The sequence below is a fragment of the Octopus sinensis genome, unplaced genomic scaffold (assembly GCF_006345805.1).
Source record: "Octopus sinensis unplaced genomic scaffold, ASM634580v1 Contig10289, whole genome shotgun sequence".
Lineage (NCBI taxonomy): Eukaryota > Metazoa > Mollusca > Cephalopoda > Octopoda > Octopodidae > Octopus > Octopus sinensis.
This window is the reverse complement of record NW_021832083.1, coordinates 10,815-22,090: the sequence shown is the minus strand read 5'-3', so window position 1 is coordinate 22,090 and position 11,276 is coordinate 10,815. Positions and strand designations below refer to the sequence as shown.

Sequence of the window (11,276 nt, the reverse complement as noted above, 5' to 3'; positions counted from 1 at the left end):
GAGTGATCCAAGAGGTATTTGCCATATTTGTGCTGACTTCTGAAGACGGAAATGTTGATGTTGTGGGTCTTTTGTGAAGAAATCAGTCAACTTTGCAGTCTTGCGCTCTAATTCCAAAGTCTTCCCTTGTTTCTTGTTTGCTAATTTTCATTTTTGAGCACCACTTAACTGAATCTGTTTCATCTTAGTTCATGGGTGTCATATCATAATACTTATCATAATACTGAAAAATATTCTTCTTAAACTTCATACAGAAAAATCGTGTGGTTAAGCTTTTTTCAAAGTTTACTTTTGTTACATACAAAATAATTGATGTACCTATGTAATACGCTGGTCATATATAAGCACAAAATAGTAAAATTTTATTTGACAATGTAGAACAAAACCAAATAATTTTAATCAAAGGAAAAAAAACAATATAAAAACAGTAAAACTAAGATTACATAACACATCTTTCTTTATGTGTGTGTTTGTGTGTTTAGTTTTCTATTGTATGGAAATCAATAAAACATTTAACATGGACATCGACTTTATATTTAGTACAACTCGTGGGAGTCATGTAGTGACATTCAGTACTTTTTTTCATCTCGTATGAATGCAACAATTTTCATCGCAAATCATTATAAATAATTATGTTTCCTTATATAATAATATATATATATAATATATATATATATAGATATATAGATTATATAATAATATATATATATATCTATTATATTATATATATATATGTCCATGTTAAATGTTTTATTGATTTCCATACAATAGTTAAATTATTTAAATAATATTTTATTTTTAACTTTATATTTTTAATTAATATATGTTGGCTTATGTTTTTCACTGTTTGATTTGCCTAATAGTGGTTTTATCTCTAATTAATATAATATAATATAATATAATATATTCATACTATAAATTGGATTTAATCCTAAATCTAATTTTTCCCTGTAAGTTTGGATTTATTCCCTAATATTATTATATATATATTATATATATAATAATAATATATTATGTAAGTTTTTTTCCTCGGATTTTATAATTGTTATAAGTTTTTTTATATATATATAATATATTTTTGACCTTTTTGTTATCGCTCGAAGATTGACCGTTTTTTCTAAAGGGCCAATCAAACAAGTCCATTTCTTTTTAAAGGTGTAGCGTTTGTAAGAGTATAGATTGAATTGATTATATCGGTTCCATTCTAGCAAAAACTGTTTGATGAACGGCAACGAGAAACTCAGAGTAACAGATTTTGTTGAATTTTCTGCTGCTTAAAATAAAGTATATATATATATATATATAATATAATATATATATATATATATATATCTATATATATAATATATATATATATATATATTAATTATAAAAATATGGTAAAGTTAAAAAATTCACTTTACCACACACCGAACTTTTCAGAAATAGCAGCCAAAATTTGGCTATTTCTTCAATGCAAATAAAAGTCTCCAGACAATGCCATATATATATATATATATATATATATATATATATTATATATTATATATATAGATAGATAGATAGATATATATATTGGCGTAGGAGTGGCTGTGTGGTAAGTGTAGTGGTTTACCAACCACATGGTTCCGGGCTCAGTCCCATGCGTGACATCTTGGGCAAGTCTCTTCTACTAGAGCCTCGGGCCGACCAAAGTCTTGTGAGTGGATTTGGTTGACGGAAACTGAAAGAAGCCTGTCGTATATATGTATATATATATATATATATATGTGTGTGTGTGTGTATGTTCGTGTGTCTGTGTTTGTTCCCCTAGCATTGCTTGACAATGATGCTGGTGTGTTTACGTCCCCATAAGTTAGCGGTTTAGCAAAAGAGACCGATAGAATAAGTACTGGGCTTACAAAGAATAAGTCCCGGGGTGGATTTGTTCGACTAAAGGCGGTGCTCCAGCATGGCCGCATACAAATGACTGAAACAAGTAAAAGAGTATATGTTTGTGTGTGCGTGTGTGTGAAAAACATTAATTTTAAAAAGTTAACATGTTATCTTTTTATATTTTGTATAGTGGTAAATTTAGATATACAAAATGAAACTTTTTTTAAATGAAAAAAAACAACTTACCCTATTTTTATAAATAGTAAAAAAATTCAAATATAATGATAAAAAACGAAGTGAAGCAGATAAATTATAGACCCAATGAAGAAGGCTAAGTAAAGAAACAGTATTATGAAATTATTTTGTGACGGAGGAATTTGTGTTTAGTATTCGCTAATGACCAGTGCAGCATCAAACATCATATTTGATACTCTTAACTCTTTTACTCTTTTACTTGTTTCAGTCATTTGACTGGGGCCATGCTGGAGCACCGCCTTTAGTCGAGCAAATCCACCCCGGGACTTATTCTTTGCAAGCCCAGTACTTATTCTATCGGTCTCTTTTGCCGAACCGCTAAGTGACGGGGACGTAAACACACCAGCATCGGTTGTCAAGTGATGTTGGTGGGGAAAAACACAGACACACAAACACACACACACACACACACACACCACACACACACACACACACATACATATATACGACGGGCTTCTTTCAGTTTCCGTCTGCCAAATCCACTGACAAGGCTTTGGTCGGCCCGAGCTATAGTAGAAGACACTTGCCCAAGGTGCCACGCGATGGGACTGAACCCGGAACCATGTGGTTGGTAAACAAGCTACTTACCACACAGCCACTCCAGCGCCTACATTGACAAAAATTATATATTTATACACATGTGAAATGATTTTATTAGATTACAAGTTCAAAAGCATAAATTACAATATGTATCAAGAAATTTTGATATAGTTTTGGAAATTCAACAAATTTCGCAAAATGGAAATCTCTACTAGAAAAAGTTTTTTTCGTTTACAAAAATAAAATCTTTTTATAGCAAATATGATTAATACTTTTACCAAAACCATAATTTATATTTATTATAGGTTTTTCTAAACACATGTTGTTTTATGATTATTTTTATATCTTTATGTCTCAAATCAGAGATAAATTGAATGATAATGATTCTTATATGAATTGGTGGCAATTATATGAATTGGAAGCAAACGATTCATATCATTTTTAATAGACAAACAGAGCATTTTAATAGACAAATAGACAGGCATGACGTGTCATGAAATGAAGACCACTCTGAACCAGCGAGAGTTTTCAGCTAATCAGAGATCTTCCAAGCTACCTGACACTTACACTGATACAAACGCGTACCATACGTGTCCAAAACTTGTAAAACTGCCAATCTGCGACCATAGCATATTTTATTTATTTATTTATAAGCAGAAATTAGTCATTTTTGCATTAAAATTTGAAGATGGCTATAAATTTAATTCAGTTTTTCATTTCAATTGTAAATCCAGCTATGCGGCAGTGTGGCTGCCAACAACACCTCATCCATATAAGAAGTTGAAGAGACGGTACCCCTCTTTCCATGTTTCCCTAAGCACGTGCTTATTTTGCTTATAGGTTAATCCAGCACTAGAAACCAGAGACTGGAGCTTTGAGCAGAGAGAGACTTTGTGCCAATCAGTCGGATGTTCGTGTATATCGTAACAGCATTCAGACGTAGGAGCACTCTAATGTGTGTCTCACCTGAGCTTTGTAAAAGATTATTAGTTGCGTGGCTCTGAAGTTTCTTCTGACTTTGAAGACGAAGGCTGTGTTTGCTATGCTTTGAATCTGCGTAAGTCAGGTTCGATCCTTAGCGACCTTGAGAATTCTTGTTATGCTGTTCATGTTTAGGTATGTATGAATTATAATAATCTTTTCCTAATTTGTATAATGATTCTACTTTTGTGATGTTGAATGCAACAAGATCTTGACCACATCTCATAGGAAGATATGTTCGAAATCTCTTCATGAGGTCGGTGCATATTTGGTATTAGGTATCGAGATTGCTTTTGGATGTTATATGGACATAGAAGAATAAGGAGGAATGAAGTGTAGTCATTGATTTATAGGCGGAAGATTGTTGGGATAAAACTGAATTTTGGGACACATCGTACTGAGTGGGTCGGAGAGAATGTAACGATGGTGCGAATTGATTGGAAGCTATCGATCAACCAAACGAATGATCGATAGAATCGATTGTCAAGAAGTATTTTGCTCGGAGCTTCGCATGTGTGTCGAAAATTTCTGTTGATGGTCAAGGGGAACTCTAATTGGCTGGTTACATATTGTAACTAAACAAAGGCTAATTTCCACTTATGGTGTATTAGTTGCTGTCATAGAGACATGTGCAAATTAATCGAAAACAAATTTTCGTATGAATAACAAATGTATGAAAATTCATGTAAGCGATTAAAAAATTATATATACAATTAAAATGATTTTTAATATCTGGTAGTATACCAAGAGCGATCTCAGTTAACATCTAGAATTGAAATAAAGCACCGAAATGTCTGCGACAGTAAAATTCACTTAAGTTTGACTGGTAATTTAAATACATGTAGTTACTAACGTTTGAGTATTTACAAAACTGAATTTGACAAGCTATCATTAAACATTTAGTGTCTCTCAAGATGGTGGGTAAAATATTGCGAAGTTGAATTTGAGTGAAAACAGACACAATTATAAAGATAATCTGACATTGTTGTGGGTGTTGTTGGTTTGCTCCGGGTTACCCAAACGTCATTTCTGACGGACCACATCAAAATCCTCTCGTTAATTCGTATCAATCATCGTTGCATATTCAGATAATCGAATATTAAATTACAATTGCAACGTGGAAGGTGTTTATAAGCCATTTAAGAAACACACAAAAGCCGTTGGATTCACTTCAACATTTAAGTTTAATTTGTCAAAATATTTTCGTCGCTAAAATCCGCGACCTGTTATTGATTTAAATTATATTTACATTGTAACAGGCCATCTGATATGATTATATTTAGAAATGTAATATTCAGACAACCTCGGTAGAATTTAAACCGAGATTCACTAATTTGACTAATGGGTATACCATCAATCAAATTTCTTCTTTAAAAAAATGAGTAAGGGAGATAACTTGTAAATTTTTTAACTACCCTTGTTTTTATAAGTTATCTCCCTTGACTTTATATCTCGATGTTTTCCCCGCATAATACAAACCACAACTAAAGTGAGAGTGAATGAGTCGTACAATTCTTGAGGATTCGTTAGCTCGAGAAAGCATTTAACCACGGATGACCAGTAAATATTAATTCTTTGGGGGAATATATAGAGAAAGCGGAGCTGTTTCTCGATACATCATCATCTTACCACCTTATCTTGAATTAAATCTACTACTACTACTACTACTACTACTACTACTACTACGACTACTACTACTACTACTACTACTACTACTACTACTACTACTACTACTACTACTACTACTACCACCACCACCACCACCACCACTGCTGATACTACTACTACTACTAACACCACCACCACCACTGCTGATACTACTACTACTACTACTACTACACTACTACTACTACTACTACTACTACCACAACCACCACCACTGCTGATACTACTACTACTACTACTACCACCACAACCACCACCACCACTACTACTACTACTACTACAACCACCACCACTGCTGATACTACTACTACTACTACTACTAGTACTACTACTACCACCACCACCACCACCACTGCTGATACTACTACTACTACTAACACCACCACCACCACCACTACTACTACTACCACCACAACCACCACAACTACTACTACTACTACTACTACTACTACTACTACTACTACCACCACAACCACCACCACCACCACTACTACTACTACTACTACTACTACTACTACTGCAACTGCTACTGCTGCTGCCGCCACTACGACATGGATTGACCTTCGAAACGCGGAGTAGATGAAACAGAGGCGGCTGAAGAAGGGGAATGTTCCTTGTGTTGTATGTCTTGTACTCTATTTTTTCGTTGTTTAAGAAAAATGTCCATTTCCTTGGTTTTGTGTTTATGTTTTCGTTTCTCATTGTGTTCGACGTTTTTTTTGTGTGTCCTGTACCCATATATGCATGTATATATACATGTAGATATAGGTACGTACATATATGTATGTATATATGCATATGTTTTATTTATTAATTTGTTATTATATGACGGAACACACGCATCCATTTCTAAGTAAGCTTGTTCTTAAATAAATACATATTTTAAGGGAGTCATTTGAAATTGTGTGGAGTAAGATGAAATTACTTTCCAGTTACCACCTAGGGATCATTTGAAATAGATTTTATCCTCTTTCAACAGCGGAAATGTGAATAGAATTTCACTTCATCGAGAGGTAAATTAAATTGGAGTTGATCTGAAATAACAACTCTATGATGTTGTAGGCTCCTCTCCCTGCGTCACAAATGCCTACATTTTGGGCTCATTGTTCCGTGCCATTTTTCGGGGTGTTTGTTTTCCATTCCTTTCCAGTTACCACAAGCTCCTCCTTGTCACAAGACGTTAGAAGAGAGGGTGGAGGCCCTCGGCCCTCGATGTCTGCTCATCGATTGTTTGTACTGAGGAGAAGGCAAATAATCCCGCCATTCTTAGAGCTGCGATTTATGGTTCTCTGGAAACAGTATCGTGTACTGCTCCTGCTGATGTTCATTAATTTCCTTCCTTCTTCGCTTTTAAAACTCCTTATAGCAGAAACCTTCAAGTAACCCTTACTGCCAAACAGCAGAGTTTTCTGTCTTTTGCTACCAGATGTACCACTTTTCTTTCTGCACCCACTATGGGGGTGGCTCTGTGGTTTTAGAAGGTCATCAAGACTTCACTCGCGTATATGTCATTTTTGGTTACCTCGGCGATAATAATCTTCTTGTACTGCTCCGCAAAGGTGACGATTTGCTAAATGTCGACGTCTGAACCAATGTCCCAGCCTGCGACCTTTGAATACCCGTCACTCCTTGTATTGCAGTTCATGTCAGAGGACATCTCAGTGACAACTCAGTCGGCCACTTACTCCCTAACTCTCGAAGTCACACACTCCCATTTACCCGATCCCCAATCAATGGAAACGGTATCACTCCAAACACCGGTCTTTCACTTGTTCTTCGCGGTCATGTGGAAGCTGACTCTACTTTTGGCAAGACAGAAGTATGTTCCTCCTCTCTTTGCTACTTCCTTAATGTATTCTGAAAGCAACGAGGCTTTACACCTTCCAACATAGCTCTAGTATGAGGTTTTTAAAATTTATCCAGAGTCAATCTGAACCAAGCATCAGTTTTAGGTTAGTGACAATAAACTGCTGCTATCATTGTTCTTTATTGCTATTAATGTTCTTTCTGTGTACTTTCTGTGGAACTGGTCTAAGTGTCTCACTGTTCGGCTGAGTGGTAAGTAGCTTGCTTACGAACCACATGGTTCCGGGTTCAGTCCCACTGCGTGACACCTTGGGCAGATGTGTCTTCTACTATAGAGCCTCGGCCGCCGACCAAAGCCTTTGAGTGGATTTGGTAGACGGAAACTGAAAGAAGCCCGTCGTATATATGTATATATGTATATATATGTATGTGTGTGTTTGTGTGTCTGTGTGTCTGTGTTTGTCCCCCCCCCAAATCGCTTGACAGCCGATACTGCTGTGTTTACGTCGCCGTCACTTAGCGGTTCGGCAAAAGAGACCGATAGAATAAGTACTAGGCTTACAAAGAATAAGTCCTGAGGTCGATTTGCCCGACTAAAGGCGGTGCTCCAGCATGGCCACAGTCAAATGCCTGAAACAAATAAAAGATAAAAGATCGGTGCTACCATCACTGTGGATAGCACTTCTCATTGCTCTTCGATAGATGGAAGTCATCTTGACAAAATGTAAAAAATACAGAAAAAAAAAAAAATCTCAAGATATCCAGAGCAAGTCTTATTCTTTTTTCCAGCTCAAGGTAAACGGAAAGGATACAAATATTCCAAAGTAAAACAGTGTGGGCACAAGAATTCCAAAATAAATGGAGCGGACTTAAGAATTCCAAAGTAAACAAGGTAGACGCAAAAATTTCAAAGTAAATCGTATAAATCCCTTCCATCTCTCAACGAAGCAGAAAAATAATTTCCTTTTTTTTACTGATGTAAATTTTTCTTTCCGCATTTTTTCTCCTTTCGTCTCTCGCTTCTACACCAAATGACATTTCACACCTATACTCTCGCACACGCATACCCTCTACTACACTCTTCATATTTTTCTCGCTTTCCCTTTCACCTCGCATTCGCCCCAATTCCCCTCTTCATTTCCATGCTTTCGTTGCATACAATACGATTAGACCCACATTTTCACCTATACCCATTACAATACATAGCTACATTCCAATACATGCACAGCCACCACCTCTCCACCCTTCTTAACCTCTCCACTCTTCTTAACCTCTCCACCCTTCTTAACCTCTCCACCCTTCTTAACCTCTCCACAGAACTTCATTACCATCTGGCCCTTAATCCTCTTCTCACGTTTTTCCCATTCAACTACGTTTTCTTATTCACTTTCCTCTTTCATTTTTCTTCTGTATTTTCTTTGATGACGGGCAAACATTCGAAACGTCAAAACTTCGACACACACACGGGCGCGCAGCACTCACATACACTAACACAAACACATGCACTAACACACGCACGAACAAACAAACACACATAAAAGCACAATGAATTACAAGTATATACACACACACATATGCGAAAATAGATATACACATGCAAACACAAAAGCATTCACATGCACATACTCTGATGTTCACATATAGAGACACAATTGCAGATAAATATGTCGATGAAGATAAACTATAAAAATATTCCCAGCTTCATTAATTTCCTTCCTTCTTCGCTTTTAAAACTCCTTATAGCAGAAACCTTCAAGTAACCCTTATTGCCAAACAGCAGAGTTTTCTGTCTTGTGCCACCAGAGACTGATTCCTGATATGGGAACATTTGCACTTTTATAGGAACTGGCGGGGTTTTGCGGTAAGAAGTTTGTTTCTCAATCACATGGTTTCGAGTTCAATATCACTGCGTGGCACCTTTAGCAGGTGTTTTCTTCTACAGCTCGGGGCCGATCAAAACCATGCTAGTGACACCTTGGACGTGTGTCATCTACCATAGCCTTGGGCCGACCAAAGCTTTGTGAGTGGATTTGGTAAACGAAAACTGAAAGAATCCCGTCAATACATGTATTTATATCTCTGTGTGTGTTGTCCTTGTGTCTGTGTTTTTTGTCGCTCACCACTGCTAGACAACCGGCTCGGCAAAAAAGACTGATAGGATAAGTCCTGGGATCGATTTGTTCGACTAAAACACTTGAAGGCGGTGTTCCAGCATGGTCGCAGTCAAATGACTGAAACAAATATAAAAAATAAAAATAAAAATGCTTCTTCATGATCTGTACCATTTTACTTTAATGTACCATTTTAAAGAGAGAAAATTACCGAAATCAGTCATTACTCATTTTACCCCATTTTAGACATCTTTGAAAATTGAAAATTATCGAATTAGATATTAGTGTGAGAAAAACTTGACTTGAAACCCTACCGTGAAAAGAATATTGATTGTTAAACACCAAAAATTATTCAGATATTTTATTAGCAGCCTCAGTTACAATCGGGTCAAAATTGAAGGAAAATTTCTTGGAAAAAATGTACCTGTTACTTATTTCTTAACTGCCCACAAGGGGCCACACGTAGAGGGGACAAAAAAGTTTGAACGTAATTTTTTATTTATTACCCACAAGGGGTTACACATAGAGGGGACAAACAAGGACAGACAAACGGATTAAGCCGATTATATCGACCCCAGTGCGTAACTGGTACTTATTTAATCGACCCCGTAAGGATGAAAGGCAAAATCGACCTCGGTGGAATTTGAACTTAGAACGTAGCGTACCTGTTACTGTTTCGGACCCTCTCAACTACATCAATAACAACTATACTGACCAATTTTTACTCTTAAAAATGATGTAACAGTACAAAATGATGATGCAACACTTGGAGTGTAATAATTTCAAACAAGTTGGGAGAAAATAACAAGAAATCAGAAGTTACCCATTTTGCCCCAGTTAACAATTCTCTCACCTCTTTCTACACACACACACACACACACACACACACACACACACACACACAGAGTGTTTTCGTTTGTCCGCTCACCCTTATGTATGTGTGTGTGTGTGTGTGAGACAACTAGTGTTGAATATGTACAAGGCTTTAAAATGAATGCTGAGGGCGATTCGTTCGACTAAAACATTTTAAGACGGTGCTCCAACATGGCCGCAGTCCAAAAGTGAAACAAATAAAAGATAAAAGATACACGCATAGATACATACGTGCATGTAAACTAACACACACATACACACACACACGTACATACATACACACACACTCACGCATGCAAACACATACATACTCGCATTCGCATATACACAAATACAAAACATACAGACACGTAGCAAATAGAAAATAAAAAAAAACAGATAACGGAATATTAACACACACGAGAAAGCGCCCCTATAAACGAATAATACTGTACGAATATATATTATCAAACGTACACACATCATATACAGATAGACCGCCTTGTCTTTCCCTTCATAACAATCACACAAAAGATATTGCGTAGGCGTCACACATAAACAACCTCATGAAACTACAGCACACAAATACACATACACGTTCGTTTGCTCGTAGGTACACACACATGAACACATACGCATGCACTCACGCACGCACGCACACTGATATAGACACACGCGCACAGACATACATAAATTAACACTAAGAAACACTAATATACTATATAACGTTAAATTAGAGCTCCTGCACTCAGGCGGCCGGTTAGCTCAGTTGGTTAGAGCGTCGTGCTAATAACGCGAATGTCGTGGGTTCGAGCCCCATACTGGCCAAGACGAATTTTTTATTATTTTGCTTTTTAAATCTATGCATAGAATTTTATTTTATTTTATTTTATTTATTTATTTAATATTATTTCATCTAGTTTCAGCTAACGAGTTGTGGCCATGCTGGGGCACCGCCGGTTCGAACCCCTTACTGGCCATGTCGATTTTTTTAATATATTGCTTTTTAAATCTACGCATAAAATTTTATTTTATTTTATTTATTTGTTTAATTTTATTTCATCAAGTTTCAGCTAACGAACTGTGGCCATGCTGGGGCACCGCCATTTGGTGTTGCTACATAATTTTACTTCACAAATGCTTTTTAGCTATTAACATTGGGTGCATGCGAGAGTTTGATGCAGCTGCCTTTATATGGAACAAAGCATTTTA

At 36.3% G+C, this 11,276-nt stretch overlaps 1 non-coding gene across 1 annotated transcript; it reads left to right on the top strand.

Annotated features, from left to right (window-relative positions):
- Positions 1-10,818: 10,818 nt before the first annotated feature.
- On the top strand, positions 10,819-10,892 carry Trnai-aau. The gene has a single exon. It is a non-coding gene; the product is annotated as a tRNA-Ile (tRNA).
- Positions 10,893-11,276: the final 384 nt, after the last annotated feature.